At 40.4% G+C, this 22,743-nt stretch overlaps 1 protein-coding gene across 2 annotated transcripts in view; it reads right to left on the reverse strand.

Moving 5' to 3' along the window:
• Positions 1-15,775, reverse strand: part of raph1a (Ras association (RalGDS/AF-6) and pleckstrin homology domains 1a) — a 55,432-nt gene extending 39,657 nt beyond the window's left edge. For both annotated transcript variants that reach the window (XM_072445008.1, XM_072445007.1), the window contains exon 1: positions 15,527-15,775. The gene's annotated coding sequence lies outside the window, so the exon portion shown is untranslated. The remainder of the gene's footprint in view (positions 1-15,526) is intronic.
• Positions 15,776-22,743: the final 6,968 nt, after the last annotated feature.

The raw sequence follows: 22,743 nt of genomic DNA on the forward strand, positions 1-22,743 counted from the left end.
GCAAAACTACCACTACAACCTTTCTTAATACACAGCAAATATTGAGCCCCAAAAATATTGTTCCAGCTGTTATTCATTCAACAATCATTCGCTATGGTAATTATTGTGACAGGCCTAGGAGGGACAAAGCAACGGATTTTAAGATTGACGCCATGACACCACCTTGGAGCGGTCTTCTTAAGGGGCTATGGACTTCAAACGGCAGCTGTCAACACAACAAATGCATGGTCAGCAGGTGGCACTACGGCGTAGGTTTGTGTGCGTGTGTTTGGACCCTGCTGAGCCTGCTGAAAATGTGTGATCTATAAATAAACGGACAGACCACAACATCCACACTGGTACCATCCTTGTGTCTGTTAAACTTCCTGGGTCGGACTAAAACAATAATTTTAACGCAAAGCTGTGGCCGTCCTCGACTTCATTCATGGCACTATAAATATGTCAGCGGGTCACATGGGGTCCCACTCAAACACACTGCATCATTAGCGGCTCTCATATGATCAGGAGCTGACGGCGGAAACAACAAGCAACGTTTTGTTTAGCGACACACACAAAGTCCTGCTCTACCACTGTACAAAGACATCAGCTGAAAATATGAAGTACTTATGCCTCTAGGCTGTTGCTAAGCATTTCATACAGTCTGGATCCTGCAATTGCACAATCATTTCCAGTAAAGACGATGACAAAGAGAATTTCACCACACCTGTTTTTATAATATTGTAGTTTTTATAATATTGTAGTTTGTGTTCTTAGTGTGGTTGCTATCATTTGTTGTTTAGCAGGTTTGGGCAAAAGAAAAAAATGCATGTTTTGGCAATTTTTTTGTAAATTCTAAGGCCACATATGCGAACAACAACTGTGTCAACAACAGAATTAAAATAAATGTAAGTGAAGCTGGATAAAGCATTTCCCCCATAACTAGAGTGGTTTCAATGCAAAAACAGACTTGATTTTTATACAAAAATAAAGCTGGTTATTCAACAGATTTAGACATCACAATGATAATAAAAGCAATAAAAGCAGTATTTTCCAACAAAAAATAATAAATATTCTTGAACATTAACTTTAACGCTTCAGGAAAGCCCTATTTGATACTTGCTCAAATGATTATCTAGTTTCAAAACTATTCAACTATTTCAATCAATTATTAACAGGGTATTCATTATTTTTTTTACAACCTTACCTTAAAAAAAGAGTTTACTAAATCCTACAATGTTTCCTTCCTTCCAGTCTTGTAGGGATGACAACAGAGCAGTCCATGTGGTGGAGGAAACCCCCATTTGCACTGGACCAGGGGCTGTATTACATCACAATCAGTTGACTGTGTATCCACAAGCAACATGTGTCTTTGAAAAAAGATGATTAATTCTTCAGCCGATGACACGGCCAGATTGCCCATCAGACGGAGGAGGCAGGAAAAGTATTGGAAAAAATGTGTCCCTTTTTATACAATTAAATTCCCACACTTTCATGAGTCACAGTGGGTGGATCCACCACTAACATGCAATGGACAAAGTGATTCCATATGCAAGCCCAGAACTTATCAATTCACTTTTATTTATCCCTGCAACAAGTTAGGAATGTCTAACTCCAACTGGTGTGATTGATTAACATCCCATGATCAAAGCGTCTATTAAAACAATACAAAATTACATCACCAAAAGCAAATGGTAGTTACAGGTTTGCTGTGTCACTGCTGTAATACTCAGTTAGCGGCTTGTTGTTCTGAAAGGGCCTTATTGTCTGCTCCGATGGTTCATTCTTTAATGTGGTCTGAGTCGATGGGATTGATGTGGTTGTGACATAGCGCTTTACACATTTCAGGAAACAAAAAAGATGCGTCATTCAAAATAGTTCCTAATAAAAAAAAGTGTGTGGCAACTTACTGCACATGAGTGGAGATTAGTCAATAAGACCTAACTGGTTATGAAAGTTCATAACCTAAATCAGAGGCATAGTAACAATGCTAAATGCTAATGGGAGAAAAGTATAAAAACGTGCACATATTAGTGTAGTAGTTGTAATTATAATACAAGTAATAATAAGTAGACGCATAAATGGCAATGTATACAAATATAAATCATGCACACACAGTATTTAATATGTTTATTTGGACTTTTAAATGGCCAAGCGCTGGCATACCCTTCAGCTGATTGACTGTTATAATTGCTCAACAGGACTTTTTACAGTTGTAAAAAGGACAGGACCTGCCAAATCTGTGGATATGACCATTTCCAAGACCAAGAACAAAGGGACTAGGATATTACTTTGGTGCTAATGAGACCACTGCAACCAAGTTACGGATAACTGTTAAACAATAGGGTTATTTAGAACGATATGTAACAGGCTTTAAAAGCTGAGCCTGAGACCAGTTTGCTCAAGTTTAGTATATTGAAAACCTCTTTTCACTTAAAATAATCATTTGAACAATGGTTGTTATATGGACTTACTTAACCTACTGTATTACTGCAAGTGACATGTTGAGATTGTTTGTGACCCTGGGGTGGTAAAGTGCAGTAGCATATGTGCACTCTTCTTACACATACCTACAGCCTGTCTCTGGGCTGTACATAGTTTAGTCTACAACTGCAGCAGCTGAAGGCCGCAGACAAAAACCAGGGTGAAATAAGGAGACAACCAGACCTCATGTTTTTAAGACAAATCCTCAAGAAACCTTCACCAAACATTTCTGTTGGACAGAAAAGACAGATGTTTTTGACAGGGACTCGTACAGTACATGTACAATACAATTGTTTATATTATTCTCACACAGAAGAAAGGAAAGCCTAACATTTTGAAACATGAAAAAAGCATTCCACCAAGAAAGGTAACCAAAGGCAATTTAAGCTTTCAGGTCTAATGTGAACCTACTGTTCTTCGAGTGACTCTTCTGCAGCTAAAGATGCCACAGCACAGTACCATTCTGCCCAGTAACCAGCTCACCCAGCGAACACGCTCGCCAACACACGCTCACACACAGAGCCTATAGCCACTCTCTGCACATCCATGTCTGCACAAGGCCAGACGTCAGCTCGCATTACTGCTGCATGCTCCTGCTGCACACCGCACTCAACCTCACCCCGGGGTTCAAAGCCTGCTTCTACATTCTCATGGACGATAAGGGTTTTTAGGTTAACTCCAGAAGACATGCAACCTACAGAGAAATGAAATCTGACACACGAGGTCTTGAAAGAATATCATCCAAAGTCTGTCTCGGGCTAGTCATATACTGTAAGCCGTAGTTTTACAGTAACACTTTTATCACCGCCATCAATTTAGATTCAATCACTTTATTTTTGGAATAAGATCAGCGTTTTAGACCGTAAAGATCAAAATGGTTACACAGAGAGGTTAAATTTTCTTTTTGAAATATAAAAAGATACGTTTACTTATAGTGATTTTTTAAGTGGATTTATCAGTTTTATGTACCTGTGCACTGCTTTAGGTTAAGCCAGTACATGTATTTATAGCCGTGTCTTCCTTGGCGACAACTGAATTGCTTTGATCTGCTCTAAGGCTATAGCTGCTCACACAGGCCCCCTTCCCCGTGTCAGGTCTGGGCAAAGGAGGCCCAGGGGCACACTACTGGGCACGATGCCAGCTCCACATGTCAGTTTTAGTTGTTTTCTGCAGATCACAAAACTTGTATTGGTCTAGGGGGAATTGCAATGCTATAAATATAGTAATTTGTCTGTCATCTGCAAAAAAAACTAGCTTGAGGCTACTATGACTAGTAAGGTTCTGAAGCTACAATTTAACTATTTGAATTTGGCCTGTAGGACTAGCATGCTGAATGGCATGACAATAATAATAATCATTAATATTATCATATTAATAATAATAATAATAATAACAATAATAATGATGATAATGATAATATATTTTTTAAACCGTATAATCGCCGCTGAAGCAGCCGTCACATACACACAGCACCACATGAAACAACACAAGCGCGAGACAAAGAGTTGGAGAGACTGACAACTCGGGACTAATATCGATCCTCAAAAGTATTGCACGTCTGAAACGGAGGATGTTTGACAAAGGACAATACAGTAAAAGACACACTGTTGAAGTGCTAATTTAACACGCTGCTTACTCGCTGCTAACACAGAAACAAACTGTTTGATGTGATGAAGAACAAGGACAGAGAGGAACACGATTATGAGGCAATGAATGAAAAGTCAGAATGTTCAGAATAATCACAGGGACAAAAGTTTTAGACAGAGCTTTTTCTTCTATTGTGCGTGGCATTGCTTTGACAATAGAAATTATTTGATCTTGAAGTCAAATAAAAAATAAATGAATTGCCCCAGCCCTAACTAAATCTTTTCACAATTGAAACCAATGCAACCACATGAAATGCTGACATAGTTTTAGAAGTGTTTTGACCATGACAGTTCATGCAAAACAAAAAGTTTGAAAGCCAGTAGCTGATGTTAATGCCCACACATTGTTGAGTCTTGCAGAAAATCTCTGCATTTCAGATTAGCAGTTTGTCTGTGAAGCTAGACATAAGAAGCCTTTGAACCCCAGCATCACACGGAGATGCGGCTGATCAGAAACATGCAAATCCTGAGCAGGCACGCGCAGGCTCAGTGCTGCAGTGGAGCGGGCACTGCAGAGCTGTCAGGAAGAATCACTGCCCTGAGCTTTACTGCTTCAACACAGCAGTGCCTTGGACTGGAACAAGGTCAGAGAGCCACTGGGTTGAACTGATCAAGTGCATTAGCCATCTCTTTCTACTCTTTTGTACATTTATATGGTCAGATATTTATTTGTAGTTGTTGCGCTGTATGGCCTGTACCCTCTGACCAGCACCAATCATTCAGACACATAGCACTTTCATACTGGGCCATGTGGGTTGTCTTGTCTGAAAACAGAACAGACAGAACAGAACAAACAGAACTTTGTCGTTGTGTTTGAATTTTGAGAGAATTGTTACATGACTGGGACAATTATTTGGAATAATAATGACTAATCGACTACAATTAAAATGTTTGTTTGTGTATTTTGACAATTGCAATCTTTATCTGGACTATACAGATTCTAAAACACACACACATACACAACATAACACTTTATTCATATAAAGCTATATGTATAACTATAAACACTTTTATAAAGACATGAGAACTTCTAAGTACAAAATATTTTCAAATAATTGCATCAAAACCGAGTTCAGTTTTATTCATCACCAACAGCAGAGGGCTTAACACCAACACAAAATAATTAATTTGATACAACCATTTGATATAATACTCAATTACATGTATCCAATGCAGTAGAAGTATAAGCTACACACTTTACTTCTCTTGAGTCAGGCAGATTGTATGTACTTCAACACGTTATTTTGAGCTCTTAATAAACATTTCCCTTCACCACACAAAGACACCTAAACTAACCGCCTCCCTGTGTTCAAAGATTTTCCAAATGTTTCTTTCCTTCAGTCCGCAGTTGAAACGAGTTCTGCCAGGATCTACAACTGTGGTAGGAACCAACGTCACCCGGCAACACAGTGAGCAAATAATCCAAGTCCCACTTTGTATGTACCAGGTGTGTTTTCTGACTCGTGGTTGAATGTTATTAATTTTCCCTGTAGTGGCCATATAAAACTGAACATAGCTTAAGGCTGTGAAAATGACTTGGCAGAGCAAGAAAAGTACAACATGCTGAGACACACAGGGGCCACATAGAAATACCCCATATTTACACAGAGGTATGGAGTTAATCATGTAATGACAGAGAGAAGGAGAGGTGACGGAGTCTGACTCAGCTACTAAACCATTAGTGTGCATCCAGTTCAAACAAGTTTTCTGCTCTTTATGGCCAAAACAACACTTAAAAAACATGGAAATCGGAAACACTAACTAAAAGAAGTGGCCTTGTGCTCTAAAAAGTAACAGATGATTGAGAGGGTGTGTGTTTTTTTCCATGGGACAACCTGACAGGGGAGGTTAAGACACCCATGGTCCATTGGCTGGATCATGAACATAGGAATAACTGAGCCAGGCAACGCTTGCAGAAAAAATTAAGACATTAGCTCATTCTGCCAGTCTTAAAAATGGCTACAGAGAAATAGTAATAACTGCCATTACACGCTTGTGGTAGGGAGTCTGTGCCTATCAGCAAAAATATGGCATTTATATACAGTAGCTATGAGGTTTGAATTTTTTTACAAAGCTGTGACAATTAAATAAACATCACTAGCAGACTATTGTTAATTCAAATGTTTGTGATTGTATTTTGATAACCGTCATCATTTTCTGGACTATACAGATTTTAAAACACATACCACAAACACTTATTCATAAATATTTCCCCATCTAGAAGCCAAAGTCAGCATATTTCAACCTATATTTGGCTAAAAAATGTATTTTAAAATCTCAATGTACAATAGAAATAATCCCTTTGACTAGTTGACTACTAAAATGATCGTTAGTTTGCTGCTCATCTTAGATTTTCAAATGTTTGCTTAAGAAGACATTTAAAAGCTAAACTAAGGGAGATTTAGGTTGATATACCTAATTTTACACAGATTATTTACCATCATGACATTGCTTCATGACACAACGGGAAGAACCTTAAAAGACAAAAGGAATCTACCATCCCGTTCTTTCAAGTGGTCCATTCAGAAACACGTTTATTTGTGTCCTTTGCAGCACATTCAGCGTTTTCACTAATCACAAACAGAATATGCAGCTCTTTTGGACACTGTCGGGGTCTTGTCTGATGTTTTACAGTTTCCTTCAAGTAGAGGCCGCTTGCAAAACTAGCTTTAGGCTTTTCCTGTGACCCAAAATGAGACAAACCAGAACTGGGGTTAACAGGCACACATCCCCAAAAGCCAAATATGACTTAGGGTGGACCGTTCATACACCTACACAGTTACTAATGACGTGCATTTTCCTCACTTTCCATCCACCAAGCTTTCAAAGTTGTCGGAGCATTGAAACTGGCAATTCCCATGGCGTGTCATGCAGATTCGATGTGGTTGCGGACATAATTTTTTTTTTTTTATGTTACATTTTTCACGGTAGACGTTGGAAAGTGCCGTTCCCGCTCCAGCTGATCCCCCCCCGCCCCCGCCTCCTCTTTACGCTCCAAAGTGCACCATCACTCCTCAACGCCGCTGTTTTGATTCGAGCTGAGGTAAAAAGACAGACAGCGAAGGCTCAAATAGTTTCCATATCCACCGAAGCTCAGCCGGCACACGGGGAGGTAACTGCGGTTTTGGGACGGTTCCAGTTCTCGTGTGTGTGTGTGTGTTTTCAAATATTACAGAGCGGGAGGCACAGAAAAACAGTAGCCCGGGTACGATTCCTCAGAGCCATAACATTAGCACACGTGTAAACTGCCACCGCACATAACATCGCTGCACATATGCTCTCTGTATTACGGATGGAAATAACAGGCTTTCACTATCGACAGTTTCTCCAAGGCTTGTGACATTGAGCTACATTTAACTTTAAGCTTAAGCCAATCCATGCAGAGTCACACGTGTCGTAGTAACGTCGCTAACGGACATCACAGGCCACTTGGCGGAGGTGGGGTGTAATTAGCGGAGCCCTTTCTTGTGTCAGCTGTAGTAATTGAAAGCTCAAAAGCGCACTATCAAAGTATGTTGTTTTCATTCACTACTGCCAGTGCACTTAGGACTGTCTAGTCTCTTATTACTAAAGATTAATGTTATCTAATGTTTAGTTCTTCTCTTAACTTATTTTTCACTACTTGCTGCAGAGAAGAGCCTAAAGTGACTCTGTGCATGTATCAAAAACTGCCAAATTATGTTGTAACACAAAGGCAAAGAAGTTAATATATAGTCTATTTTAAATCTTTGTTAAGTGTATCTTTCATAACGCATGTAGCTAATATTAAGAAAACCAATGCTTGTAATGAATATTGAATTATTGCTATGTCTACATTTGTGTTGGTCTTTATAACTTTTGCCCAATTTCAAAATAGTTAATACAGAGTTTCTCTCATATACATTTAGAGGAAAGAAGACATTTTCAACACTTTATCATTATCACAAGATCTTGTACTAGTTCTGACAAAGTAAAACAAGATCAAGATATAATTGCGACAAGATTGTGCACACAGACTGTTTCCTTGTATTTACATTTGGCAAAACAAGGTTATGTCACGCTGAGTAAGTTGAAGCCGTGATAAAAAATCCAAAAAGTGTTGCAATGACAGCAAAGATACAAAATAAAAATACACTGACTTTAAGGACACACTGTGAACTGAGTCATTTATCTAATATTAACTTGTCTCATGACTCGTCTTGTGCAAACTGTACATTTTCACTTGTTCAAATGAGTATCTAGTTTTAGTATGGATTAGTAACTCTGTATCTTCTTTTCAATCTGACCTCTGACCTGCAGGGCGCCTTGAGGACTGAATTTGAATGCTAATTTGAATGCTGATATCTTTTCATGATATCAGCAGCATCTACAGCACAGAGCTGACGGACCTTCGCCTTGAGACTGACAGTCCTGATTCCCAGCCGCGCACACTCCCCCTGCATCTGCACTCAACTCTGACGGAGGGGAAAGTCAAAAAGAAAAGAAGAAAGTGTTTTGGCAGGAGTGACTAAGCTCAATGGAACAAAAAACAAGGAGAGAAATTGAGAGACGTTTTAAAAAGGAGGCAGAAGAAGTAATGAGATTAAGTTTTCCTAAAATGAGGTTTGTGCAGGAACAGCAGCCAGAGCGAGTCTACATCTGTGTGGCATTAAACAACAGACAGACTGCTGACACTGGAGAAAGAGCGTCAGAGCGTTGTGTCACGGCCGTGAGGGAAGAAATGAGCAAAACAACACACTTCGCACAAGAAATGGAGTGGCTGAAGAACAATTTGTTAAAAAAGAATCAAATAAATATAAGTGTGGGTTTTGAGTTGTATTGACATGATAATATATTTGGATGATGGTAATTCATAGCTTCAACTGGCTGCAACGATTATTCAATTAATCGTGAGTCGATAAACTAATTGGATTTTGATCCTAATTATTATCTTTGTATAACGAAGAAAGTAACATTATTGAATCAAAGTGTCAACAAGAACAACATTTTATATTATCTTATTTTAATCAAGAATACTCTTGCGTCTTTCAGTCATCATATTTCAACCTCTTATTTGGATGATAATGTATTTAAATAGTAGAAGAAGAAAAAAGACTCTCGATGTGCACTTGGAATAAATATCCTCAGCGTATTTTCTTTTTGTAAAATTGTAGTAAATAGTAAACAACTGCACTAGATGGTTTACATGGTTACAGGGTTTACATCATCTATTGGTGCGTAGTTTTTACACCGTTTGAATGAGACTAATAACGGTTTAGGATGTGTAAATGGGTTTACTGGTCTTCAGCAGGTGCATAGCCAGATAAAAACCTTCATTGTGAATATATACGTTTTAAGTACTGATGGTATAGGGCGGATATGGGGGTTTCATAACGAGGCAAATAGTTGGTAAGGTTTCCATGACTTCACAAACCAAACTGAGCTCCTTTTAGTGTGTTTTCCCACACTTCCTTGTTCGTCACAGGGAGTATGCAAAGAATGCGCTTCAGACCCACACCACGGCTCCAAAAGGCTACTCTGACCTTTGACCTCTGCGACTTAAGAGGGGCTTCTCGGGTGCCCATGTTGTAAAGGAGATAGATCAGAGCCATACACTATCAATGCATGTACCAATGATAGGTGTAGGGATATCTATCTTCCTTAAGCAGTAATTGTGATTATTAAGACCCCCATTATTAAGAAACCCTAAGATAATAATAGTGGGATAGAAGCTACACTCTACACACAAAGTAAACCGTAACAGAAACTGTTTTTAACTTTGTCACATTAACTTTATCATTCAGAGAGTATGATTTGGTCGAAAACCATGAGTAATGGTAATCGAGAAATAAATGTGAATGAAAGTGAATTAAGGATTTCACTGTTGTTGAATCATAGAATTGGAAATAATTGCAAAATTGCCATGTTTCTTCCCTCAAAATCAGAAATTTTACATTTTGTGACATTGTTTGAATACAGTGTTAGGTAGTATTTTGTGGTACTTACTACAATTGAATGAAAGACAGAGGTTTCAGGACAGTTTTTTTGGATACTCAATTGAATAAAATGTCGTGTTTGAAGGAGGGAAAGCGTGGACTGAAGCTTTTGTGTTGTGCTACCTTTTAGCTGTTTCAACAATGAACATAAGCAGGGCGGTTCAAATGACAATTGATAAGTTCTATAGCGAAAACCCACTAAGTCATGTAAAAAGTACCGATACATTTGTTATACAAATGCACTTTAATGCGTCATTTCTATTCCTCCTATCCTCTGAGGATTGACCGTCCACACCCTATACATATATATACACACACATCGGCATGAAAAATATTACCAAATACCAAACATATTATTTCCCAAGAACCATTTATGCAAGAAAAAAATCATGTGAAAGCAAAATACAACAACCAAATGTACTTTTTCTTGCAACAAAGTCCAATATTATCCTATATTTTAAGCTTAAACAAAGTAGCAACTAGGAAACTACAGTTTGTTGACAGTGTTTTGCTAAAAAGCCCAGCATTACATGACTAATGAAGAAATCAAGATGTGGGACGTCCCTGTGCCGGATCTGCTCCATCACTGCCTGCTCTCGCCATCAGGCTTCCCAATGCAATAGGGAGGAATTTCCTGAGAGAACTCGAGATGACTTTACCATATATTTGGCAGGAGTGTGCAACGCAGAAAAGCAAGGGGAACGAAAGCACAAAACAACAACATCAGACGGCGACCCCACTTGACTCTTCCTATTAGTGAGAAAATGCTGTTAAAGCACTCAAGCACCTGATACAGATGTGAACACTGTAGCACAACACACGCTGAGGTTTTTACAGATGTGAACACTGTAGCACAACACACGCTGAGGTTTTTACAGATGTGAACACTGTAGCACAACACACGCTGAGGTTTTTACAGATGTGAACACTGTAGCACAACACACACTGAGGTTTTTACAGATGTGAACACTGTAGCACAACACACGCTGAGGTTTTTACAGATGTGAACACTGTAGCACAACACACGCTGAGGTTTTTACAGATGTGAACACTGTAGCACAACACACACTGAGGTTTTTACAGATGTGAACACTGTAGCACAACACACGCTGAGGTTTTTACAGATGTGAACACTGTAGCACAACACACACTGAGGTTTTTACAGATGTGAACACTGTAGCACAACACACGCTGAGGTTTGTACAGATGTGAACACTGTAGCACAACACACGCTGAGGTTTTTACAGATGTGAACACTGTAGCACAACACACGCTGAGGTTTTTACAGATGTGAACACTGTAGCACAACACACACTGAGGTTTTTACAGATGTGAACACTGTAGCACAACACACACTGAGGTTTTTACAGATGTGAACACTGTAGCACAACACACGCTGAGGTTTTTACAGATGTGAACACTGTAGCACAACACACGCTGAGGTTTTTACAGATGTGAACACTGTAGCACAACACACGCTGAGGTTTTTACAGATGTGAACACTGTAGCACAACACACGCTGAGGTTTGTACAGATGTGAACACTGTAGCACAACACACACTGAGGTTTGTACAGATGTGAACACTGTAGCACAACACACGCTGAGGTTTGTACAGATGTGAACACTGTAGCACAACACACGCTGAGGTTTTTACAGATGTGAACACTGTAGCACAACACACGCTGAGGTTTTTACAGATGTGAACACTGTAGCACAACACACACTGAGGTTTTTACAGATGTGAACACTGTAGCACAACACACACTGAGGTTTTTACAGATGTGAACACTGTAGCACAACACACGCTGAGGTTTGTACAGATGTGAACACTGTAGCACAACACACGCTGAGGTTTTTACAGATGTGAACACTGTAGCACAACACACGCTGAGGTTTTTACAGATGTGAACACTGTAGCACAACACACACTGAGGTTTTTACAGATGTGAACACTGTAGCACAACACACACTGAGGTTTTTACAGATGTGAACACTGTAGCACAACACACGCTGAGGTTTTTACAGATGTGAACACTGTAGCACAACACACGCTGAGGTTTTTACAGATGTGAACACTGTAGCACAACACACGCTGAGGTTTTTACAGATGTGAACACTGTAGCACAACACACGCTGAGGTTTGTACAGATGTGAACACTGTAGCACAACACACACTGAGGTTTGTACAGATGTGAACACTGTAGCACAACACACGCTGAGGTTTGTACAGATGTGAACACTGTAGCACAACACACGCTGAGGTTTTTACAGATGTGAACACTGTAGCACAACACACGCTGAGGTTTTTACAGATGTGAACACTGTAGCACAACACACACTGAGGTTTTTACAGATGTGAACACTGTAGCACAACACACACTGAGGTTTTTACAGATGTGAACACTGTAGCACAACACACGCTGAGGTTTTTACAGATGTGAACACTGTAGCACAACACACGCTGAGGTTTTTACAGATGTGAACACTGTAGCACAACACACGCTGAGGTTTTTACAGATGTGAACACTGTAGCACAACACACGCTGAGGTTTGTACAGATGTGAACACTGTAGCACAACACACACTGAGGTTTGTACAGATGTGAACACTGTAGCACAACACACACTGAGGTTTTTACAGATGTGAACACTGTAGCACAACACACACTGAGGTTTTTACAGATGTGAACACTGTAGCACAACACACGCTGAGGTTTGTACAGATGTGAACACTGTAGCACAACACACGCTGAGGTTTTTACAGATGTGAACACTGTAGCACAACACACACTGAGGTTTTTACAGATGTGAACACTGTAGCACAACACACACTGAGGTTTTTACAGATGTGAACACTGTAGCACAACACACGCTGAGGTTTTTATAGATGTGAACACTGTAGCACAACACACACTGAGGTTTTTACAGATGTGAACACTGTAGCACAACACACGCTGAGGTTTTTACAGATGTGAACACTGTAGCACAACACACACTGAGGTTTTTACAGATGTGAACACTGTAGCACAACACACGCTGAGGTTTTTACAGATGTGAACACTGTAGCACAACACACACTGAGGTTTTTAGAGGTTTTCACTGACAGAGAATGAAGAGTTTATACAACATTATGATTAAATTGCATTATTGTAATAGACCATATTGCCACAAAAGAACTCTTCTCTTTTTGTGTGTATAATGTTGTGTATTTGAGGATTGGGAAAACTACTACAGACTAGACACTAATGATTAATTTATGTTTGTGTAGATCATTCAAGATTGTCTGTTTTGGAGAAGGTATAAATAGTATTTTATTTTTGTGTGTGACATCTGACATGTTTGAAATACACAAGAGATTTTTTTAGTTTATCACAATTTTTCACAAACAAAAATGTCTTCAGTATTAATATTCTGGAGATAACAACACAAATTGTTAATTGATTGAATGTAGACCGATTAAAAAGACCCAAAGCTGACAATTGACAATTAGAAATGACTGAATCTTGATTGAAACCTGAATAGTTGCACGCAGCCCTACTCTGAGTGCAATGTTGCTCCTGTGCTTCTCACATCTGTCAAATATCATTTTCAACACCTTGTCGCTACAATAATGACTCAGATAGCTCTCATTTGCGTGAAGTTGCCAGGGAAACCGGCGCAGACTCCAGACCCTGCAGATGCGGAGCAAAGACTCACTGGTGGAGAGCACAAGTAGGGCAATGGGGGGATTTTCATACTCCAGTAAACCCACTACGCTACTGCAATGTTCAGATCGCTGCTCCATTTTGCTGCATTTGAGTCGTAGAAATGTCTCAAATCCGTCAGGCAGAATTAAACTTTAGCTGTGATGGGCCTAGCAACAGTAAAGTCATTGGGGGGGTTTAATTGTCCATGCAGATTTACGGTGGTAGAGCTGGCTACGATTTACAAAAGGGACAGTCTTGATGCCCTCCCCGTCCAAGAACCAATGCAGCAATGAATTAACAGACACAGATACAGGACAAAACTAAACAAAAAACACTCGTATACAAAATGTGTCCCAAAAAAAAAACTATTGAACACCCATCTCTCATCTCAGTTTAATACAATCGAATTAAATGTGACTTTGTGTTGGACAGGCCAGACTTTATAAGGGCCACAACTGTTCATCATCCCTGCACATTTATCTTTTTTACCACCAGCAAACTTGCTTTTTTTACAACGACTGGTTACGGCCTAAAGTCAGACACTCCTCCAGACAAAACCATGAGACTCTGTGGTTGAAATATGAACGAAAATACACATTGAAACCACTGGAGTTGTTGCTATAATGCTGACTTTAACCACAGGGAGCGTTACTTATTGTGATCCACAGTGACAAGCAGTCGTCAGGAGCTGGACGTGTGATGCTGAGGATGCTGAATCTTAAATGCATCACACACACAAATGCAACACACACACACACAAACACACACACAAATGCATCACACGCACAACACGCAACACACACAAATGCATCACACGCAACACACACAAATGCATCACACGCAACACACACAAATGCATCACACGCAACACACACAAATGCATCACACGCAACACACACAAATGCATCACACGCAACACACACAAATGCAACACACAAATGCAACACACACACACACAAATGCAACACACACACACAAATGCAACACACACACACAAATGCAACACACACACACACACACACACAAATGCAACACACAAATGCAACACACACACACACAAATGCAACACACACACACAAATGCAACACACACAAATGCAACACACACACAACTGCAACACACACACACAAATGCAACACACACACACACAGTGTAATGCATGTGAAAGTGACTTGTGTGGCAGCTGCTGTGGACACGCCCATACGTGTGTAACGCTATATGAATGCCACGCCTTGCTCGTGTCAGCTCAGCACGCTTGGCCTCCGAAGCTGCAGCAGTTTAAAAAAGAAAAAACGCAAATATCCCGGTGGTTGAAAGGGCGCCGTGAGCCGCCGCCACTGCTGCTGCTGCTGCTGCTGCTGCACCCAGGCCGCGGAAACGTAGCTCCCCCGAGGCCCCGGAGAGCCCTTCCCCGTGCAAAGATAACACTGACCTGCCCCGTGCACTGGCTGAACAGCCCGTCCACAGCGTCACAAAAACGTAAGCGGCGCATTTATCTCCGGTCGTTTCGGGTGACCCCCCCTCACCACGCACCACCTCCCCTTTCTCTGCATAGGCTACACATCAGCATCCAACGGGATTTAATTGGCGTCTGTTGCAAACGGAGGATGCTAATTGCAGGATTTGCGCATTGTTTTTACGCACAAACCGAGCGTGTTGGAAAAAGAAGCGTGTGCCACATGAAACACACGTCCCGTAGAGAGAGAACAACGACCCGAGACAGACGCAAGGGTGAATGTGGGCTAGGGATGCGTTGAGGTGAGCGGAGTGTGCTACTTACAGCGCGGACCCGGGAGGTTCCAGGCGAAAAGCCGCAGTCAACAGCTGGGAATCCGAAGTCAAGCGACGGGGAGGTAAAATCCCACCCCGGGAAAGGGCAGCGCTGTGTCGGGGTGCCTGTCGGTTCAGTCCCGGTCACAGCCGAGTCCCCTCTGTCCCTGGTTCCCAGTTTTCCCCGTTTTTCCCCCTTCACTGCCACAGCCACACTGATCCCAGCGCCGCACTCGCAGAGACGTCAAGCGCGCGCAGAGCCACGGAGGGCACTTCCGGTGGGGAGTTTCACAAGAGAGACGCGCCCTAGTGGAGAAGGTCCACGCACGGTTTAACGGGACCAGTCTTTAAAGAGGATTAACGTGGATGACGGGAGGATGCGCGGGTCCGGAGGATGAGGGCGGAAGATTAGAGGCCAGTGCCAAAGAGGTCCACAGAAGAATGCTCTGAGTGACGCCAGAAGCACAGGAAGATGTGCATCTTCCAAAATACTGTTGATGAGTGAAAAAATAGCACACAATTTAAAGAATATCTATTGCAGTGCGATGGTAGCCACGGATGTATGTATAGGGGAAGAGTGTGTGTAAAGTTACCATTCTACTTCTAGTCAGAGTATTTATTTCGTATACGACCCCCCCCCCCCCCCCCCCACACACACAATTTTTTTGTGAAAGTGCCTTAACGTCAAAAGGTTTTCTATGTAATGCACGCAGGCTGATTTGTTATCTTATTTTGAAACATAAACTGTTCCACATCCTTATTAAACTCTACAATCCCAAAAACTCACGGGCGCGCGTGTCCATGCCTTTGCGCGTTCACGTCGCCTTGTTTCCTGTCCAGCCCAACCCGAAATCAATTTTTACCATTCTATTCTATTCTATTCTATTATGTTCTATTCTATTCTATTATATTCTATTAAAACACAGTGTCTCATCTTTGTAAAATAGTATAACAAATCAAAGCTACAAAAAGCCCTAAATTCTGTTCAATTTTAATTTAATCGTCCAGCATTGAAATTGAAGGACCAATAAACAACCAATAAAAACAAAGCACAAAGCGCAGGAAGACTGGCCTTTTCATACCAAATGCTGCCCTCTGCCGGTGTTAGCTGGTGCCTGAACTCTAAACGGCAAAAAATAAATAAAACATAAAATATTAATATATATACATGAACATAACTGCATAAATAATAATCATATCAACTATCATAATCAAAACATCTGTGTTTTACAGGCTTGATTATCTGTTTTAATTAAATTTGGACTACCGGTCAGACAAAATAAAGACAAGCCCATTGTTTTAGAATCAGAATCAGAAAGGGTTTTATTGCCATTGTCAATGAACAAAATTCATAGGAACTTGTCTTGGTGAACACTGAATTAACATGTGTAACAAGTGCACAAGCCTATATTTTTTCATAAAGACCAAAACAGTCAGAAATCTGCTCTCTCCTTCGGCATTGCTAAAGTGCCTGAAGGGTCAGTGAAAAGAACCTGCATGGCCTCAGTCTGCCCCCCTCCACTGAGCCTCATGTATCAGCTGCGGGGCCTTTCCACACTGCAGCTTAAGCCTTTGAAGAGGAATTTAACACCAACTTTTGACTCTCCCCTGAACCAGGATTTGCTCAGAGTAATGTTTGCTCCTCCACTGTCTGCCACTGAGGGAGGGGTCTTTGTCTCACATCGGGCCAGGTGTACAGCATCATTCTGTTACAGACTTCTGCTTTACCTCCTCTCGTCTGTTGTGGTGTCCATGCAGCTTCCCGGGTGAACTGCCTGGTTAAGCACATTGCATAATACACTAAAGCTGGTTAAAATCTGTGTTTGGTTGAGACATTGCTGCACATGCACATAGACCTGGTGTAAACACAGAAAGTATAGTTCAAAAATGGCTAAACGTTGAATTTATTTATGACCACCAAACTCAAAGCGATCAATAATCTACTTCGGCTCAATTGAAACCTAAACATGAACGTGAAGTTGTCTCGCAAAGGATCAAAACAACAACATTCAGTCAATATAGTTTGAACTACATACAATTAAACAAACACATTATTCATTCATTTATCTTTTAATTGGTATATTATTTATTTTCTATGAGTCCGATCCAATTTAACCTTTTAGATTTCACATGAAGCCACAAAGAGATGTTTTTGCTCTCACCAAACTGGCCTGGTGGTGGATACATTAGCCACTTGCTTGTCTTTTGGACATAAGCTTAATGCCCTAGTGGGGAACATTCCAGAGAAAGCAACAATATCTCTATGGAGACAAGCAGGTCGCCCTCAACAAGAAAAGGTATACAGTGCAAAATGCATTGACTTCTTTGGCCTTTTGCTTATCCAGACATTCCAGTCCAACTTTCTTACAACATTTTAAGATAGTTTCAAAGTGCAACAGTAATATAGAACAAAGATTTAACAGAAACACATTTAGAACAAATAGAAAGGATACAATCAGAACAATAAAACAAATAAAATCAACAAACGATAAATAAGAATCAAATAAACAGTACAAAGAAGAATAAAAGATTAACAAATCAAATGAATAAAAGACACAGGACCACACAGCTCACCATCCAGGGCCTTAACACCCCCATGAGACAGGGGGCGCTGGTGAGGCAGGGCTGACAGCCACACATCCAGTGTTCCAGTACCAGAACCATACTGGTCCTGCCCATGGATCTATTATAATGTCACCTTTGTGAAAATGTTTTACAAGATATAACTGTCAGCTTTAAAACCAGTTGAAATAGTCAGTTAAATGTATTGCAATATGTTTAATGTTTATTCAATCGTCCAGTCAATATTGAATTCTCTGAAGAAACCAGTTCTCAGTATTTGTCGCTTCAAATGTTGTAACACGACATTTCAAAAAGTAGACACATTTATCTTTTAAAGTTCCGTTTTCTGTAATCTTGTTTGAACCCGAGAGCTTAAAGTAAGTCTAAAGCAGACTTTCCCCAGAAACAAATGGTTAAAGTATGTAGCAGCAGCTCAGTTCAGTTATAATTCAAGTCTCAAAGTAATAAAAAACATATATATGAGGCAGAGCAAAATAATATGTCTGTCAAAATTATGCCAAATTCTTTTATTTTTCTTATATTTCGCTGACTCACTGACCGTTCTTTCAAAAAAGCGCCGTGTTGAATAATTTTGTATCACTGGAACTCGCTAAAAATATTACGAAGCCGAAAAAGAAATGAAAATGAAACTTTACACGAGCGGAGAACGTTCAAGTCATTGTCTGTTGAAGCCTGACCCCTGGCGGTCACTGCATGTCACTGGCAGAATAGAAAAAACGGGATTTGACAGTGGCTGAAATATGCTGAATTTGTCATATATGATGACCAAGCCGTCGACGATTCTACGACATGAAAATGGCCAAAAATCATTTGTCCTGTACAAAAATAGTTTATTGGGTGGACTTATACATTTTTTTGTTTTGTACATTTACGGTAGCATCTCTTTTGATAAATGATAATATTAACTTAATATCATAGGCAAATTATCATTAAATTCTATATACAAATTTTGAATTTTTTATGCTTTAAAGTAAAAAAAAAAAAAAAAAGAATTTACCTTCCTACCTACCCACTTGAAAAAATTTGGTAGGGTTACACCAAACATACAATTAATTTTGGATCTTTTTTTGCCTTCAAAGTTAAAAAAAAAAAAAAAGAATTTACCTACCTACCCACCTACCTACCCACTTGAAAAATGGTGGGTCGGGTTACAGCAAACAGACAATTTATTTGGGGCAGCCTGATTAAAAAAACAATTAGAACACATTTATGTTCAGATGTTTCAGCTTCTTTGTTTTATATCGCACACTGCTGACATTGCTGAGTGTTTGGCAGCTGTAATCCTGGTAATAAGATAAGGTAAGATATTCCTTTATTGTCCACACATGGGGAAATTTCATTGTAGATACAGAGGAAAAGGACAGATAACTTATCGGAAGTTTAAAAAACACTCTTAATAGAAGAACACCTATAGACAAAACCTCTCATTTCCTAATAAGGAATGGAGGGGAAAAATAAAGATAAAATAAAATAATAAAATAAAATAAAAACAGCTAGCGTAAGACAAGATAATACTAATAATAATTAAAGCCGCGGAGCGGCGATGATGGTCCGTGCGACCGTCCCACTTGTCCAGAGGACGTACACCAATTTGAGGTCAGTGGGCGTAACGCCCTAGGACGAGTGTGTTAAAGTTTGACGCGAAACAAATTGCTGACTCAGCGTCTTTTCATTATCAAAGGATGATGGCGGCCATAGGGTTAGTCTGGGGGCGTGGTCACAATAATATTTTTGTATAAAATAACATTAGAAATAAACATAGGACTTTTAACAAGTTCTTTAGGCTGTCATCTGTCACTGTCAGGCTATGTCAAAATAAAACTCCTTCTGTATCTGTAAAACATAGAGGCCTTTATTTTGTAAGTGTCACAGGCGATTCAGGTCCTGCACTGACCTGAGCAGGGAAAAAGAGAGAGAGAGCCTCGGTGACCTGGCTGCACCCCCCCTCCCTGTACCTCCGTCACCTAGCAACAGAGACCCGCCGCTAATGCTAATGCTAAGCCCGCGGCACAAGAGAAAATGTCCCATCAAAATAAAAGAGGAAGCGGAAGTGAAGGCATTAATTGCGCCCCTGCTGGTCAATTGTGACAATACACATTATCTGTAATGCACTTTTTTTCATGGCGTCTCGAGGAGAATGTAATCCATGAGTTTCAAACAAATCAGACAATGTTGAGTTTTTCACACAATGGGTAGGGGGCGCTATAGAGTAAATTTGTTACATGGGTATTTATTTATAAAAACGCATTAGTGAGTGAAATATGAGCTCCGTAGATCAATTCCATTAGGCGTGACTTGTCCTTGAAAAAACAGGAAATTAAGCCTTTTTTGAGGGCGTGTTACGCAGAGAATGTAAAGAATATCAACATTCTTTTGGATATTTATTAAATTTCAATGTCTTGAAATGCAAAAGGTGTTGTTTTGCGGTGCCACTTTGATTCGACATGGCTGACTTCCTGTTTATCATAGAGCGATGCTGCCAGGTGTTACTCGTCAAAGGTCATAGGTCAAAGGTAGCTCCATCACTGTCCCAAGTCTCATGTGCCTAGGCCAAAGATTAAGCGTTTCATGTTTTTTCTTTTTTGAACTAGTCGGCACTATTGCGACGGGCGTTCTCGCAACCTCCATTTTATTGGAGTTCGGGCCGAGCTGATCGCGTCTATGTCTATGCCCCCATGTGTGACATTCATCAATGTTCAGTGGGTCAAAAATGCCCGAGTTGTGGCAAAATGACCATGAAAGAAGAAGAAGAAGAAGAAACCATGGCAAGAACAAAGACTCGTTCCATTCCATGGAATGGCTTGAGCCAATAATGGTAAAATAAACACTCTATTTTCATCAGTTATATGCACATGAATGTGACATTATTGCGTGTGAGTACGACAGTAATTGCACATGAATATGACGGTATTGCACATGGTTAAGTCAGTATTGCACATGAATATGACGGTATTACACATGGTTAAGTCAGTATTGCACATGAATATGACGGTATTACACATGGTTAAGTCAGTATTGCAAGTGTTCAGGACTAACTAAGGAAAGACCTACGAAACCTCTCCCTCCCACAGCGAGGGTGGATCAGTCTCTCACTGAAGCTGCTCTCCAGAGCGGACAGAGTGTCCTGCAGGGGACAGGGTGTCCTGCAGGGGGCGACACTCATGGTCCAGCATAGATGTGAATCTAGCCAGGACCCTCCTGTCCCCCACCTCCTGCACCGAGTCCAGAGCACAGCCCAGGACGGAGCTGGACTTCTTGATGTCTCTGTCCAGCCTCTTCCTCTCCCTCTCTGTGATGCTGCTGCTCCAGCAGGCCACACCGTACAGGAGCTGATGCCACCACAGAGTCATAGAAGGTCTTCAGGAGTGGCCCTGTCACTCCTTTTTATTTATTGTGATGCATGTTAAATATGAAGATTATGAAGGCCCCGCCCTCTCACATGCTGTGGCTTTGGCAGCTGAATGTGCTGTAGTTCTTCTTGTTGTGTTAGTAGCAGCAGGTCTCCTCTCACATGCTAACTTATAGAACTGTAGAACTGTTGTTAACATTATTTTCAGGCTTTTATGTTAATGGAGATCGGGATGGAATGTCAAAAAATGACCATTACCGTGCAAAACCGTCATTTTTGTTGCAGGTGTGCACGATGTCGAGATATATAACCTAAATCAGAGCCATAAAACAACTCAATAAACTGCCAATGGGACGACAGATGACAATTAGGCACATTTTCATGTTGGATTGCACTGTCCCATATTAAATAAATAAACATGATATGTTTTAATAAACGGCAAGTTTAGTTTTTAGCATCTTAACATTTCCATTGGTTTAACGTTGGGCTAATTAAAAATTCTGATGCATGAGAACACAATCAAGACAAAATATTTAGCCTACACATTCTGAAGAGTTTCACATTTATTTTATATTATATATATTTCACAAAACAAACGCTCACTCTACCATTTGTCAGTCATTATCTCCAAACAGCAGCTCTGCTCCACTTCATATTTACCCCCAAAATATCTGGAAGGATCTGGAATCTGATTTATTCAGCTGCAGCGCTTGTTTCCACTTCCAATCAAAGTAAAATGTAGTTAATGATAGTTAATCATTGACTGAGGTTCAGGAGGTGGACCATGCCTCCTCTTCCTCCTCCTCCCACTACTCCTCCTCCCTCCTCTTCCTCCTCCTCCCACTACTCCTCCTTCCTCCCACTCCTCCTCCTCCCACCACTCTTCCTTCCACTCTTCCACTCTCTAACCACTTTTCTAACTACTCAGAAGCCCTACTTATACAGTCCATCCCTGGTTTAGTTTTATCTGCTGTGTGAGAACAGATCATACATGCAATATATTTGCACTTTGACTATGTTGGTGAGAAAGTCAAAAATAAAAGCAGCCAGGACTTGGAAATGTTATTGTTCTGTTATACTTATTCTCTGTCCATCACGTCACGTCATTAGTTGCTTTGCAGATGTGGTATGATAACTTATAAGAAACATATTAAATAAGATCAAATATGTATGTGTCCTGTTTTGAAGTAAATCCTCTGTTGGAGAGGAGTGCTGCCAGTCCTAACCCTGCTTGAGTGTCCTTACACTCGGTAGGACTGTTTCTCTGCTGTATAAAGGTGCGGAGTGCTAGCCGT

This window comes from Eucyclogobius newberryi, unplaced genomic scaffold (assembly GCF_026437365.1).
Source record: "Eucyclogobius newberryi isolate DKJ021-1_F unplaced genomic scaffold, fEucNew1.0.hap1 SCAF_14, whole genome shotgun sequence".
In the NCBI taxonomy this organism is placed as follows: Eukaryota; Metazoa; Chordata; class Actinopteri; order Gobiiformes; family Gobiidae; genus Eucyclogobius; species Eucyclogobius newberryi.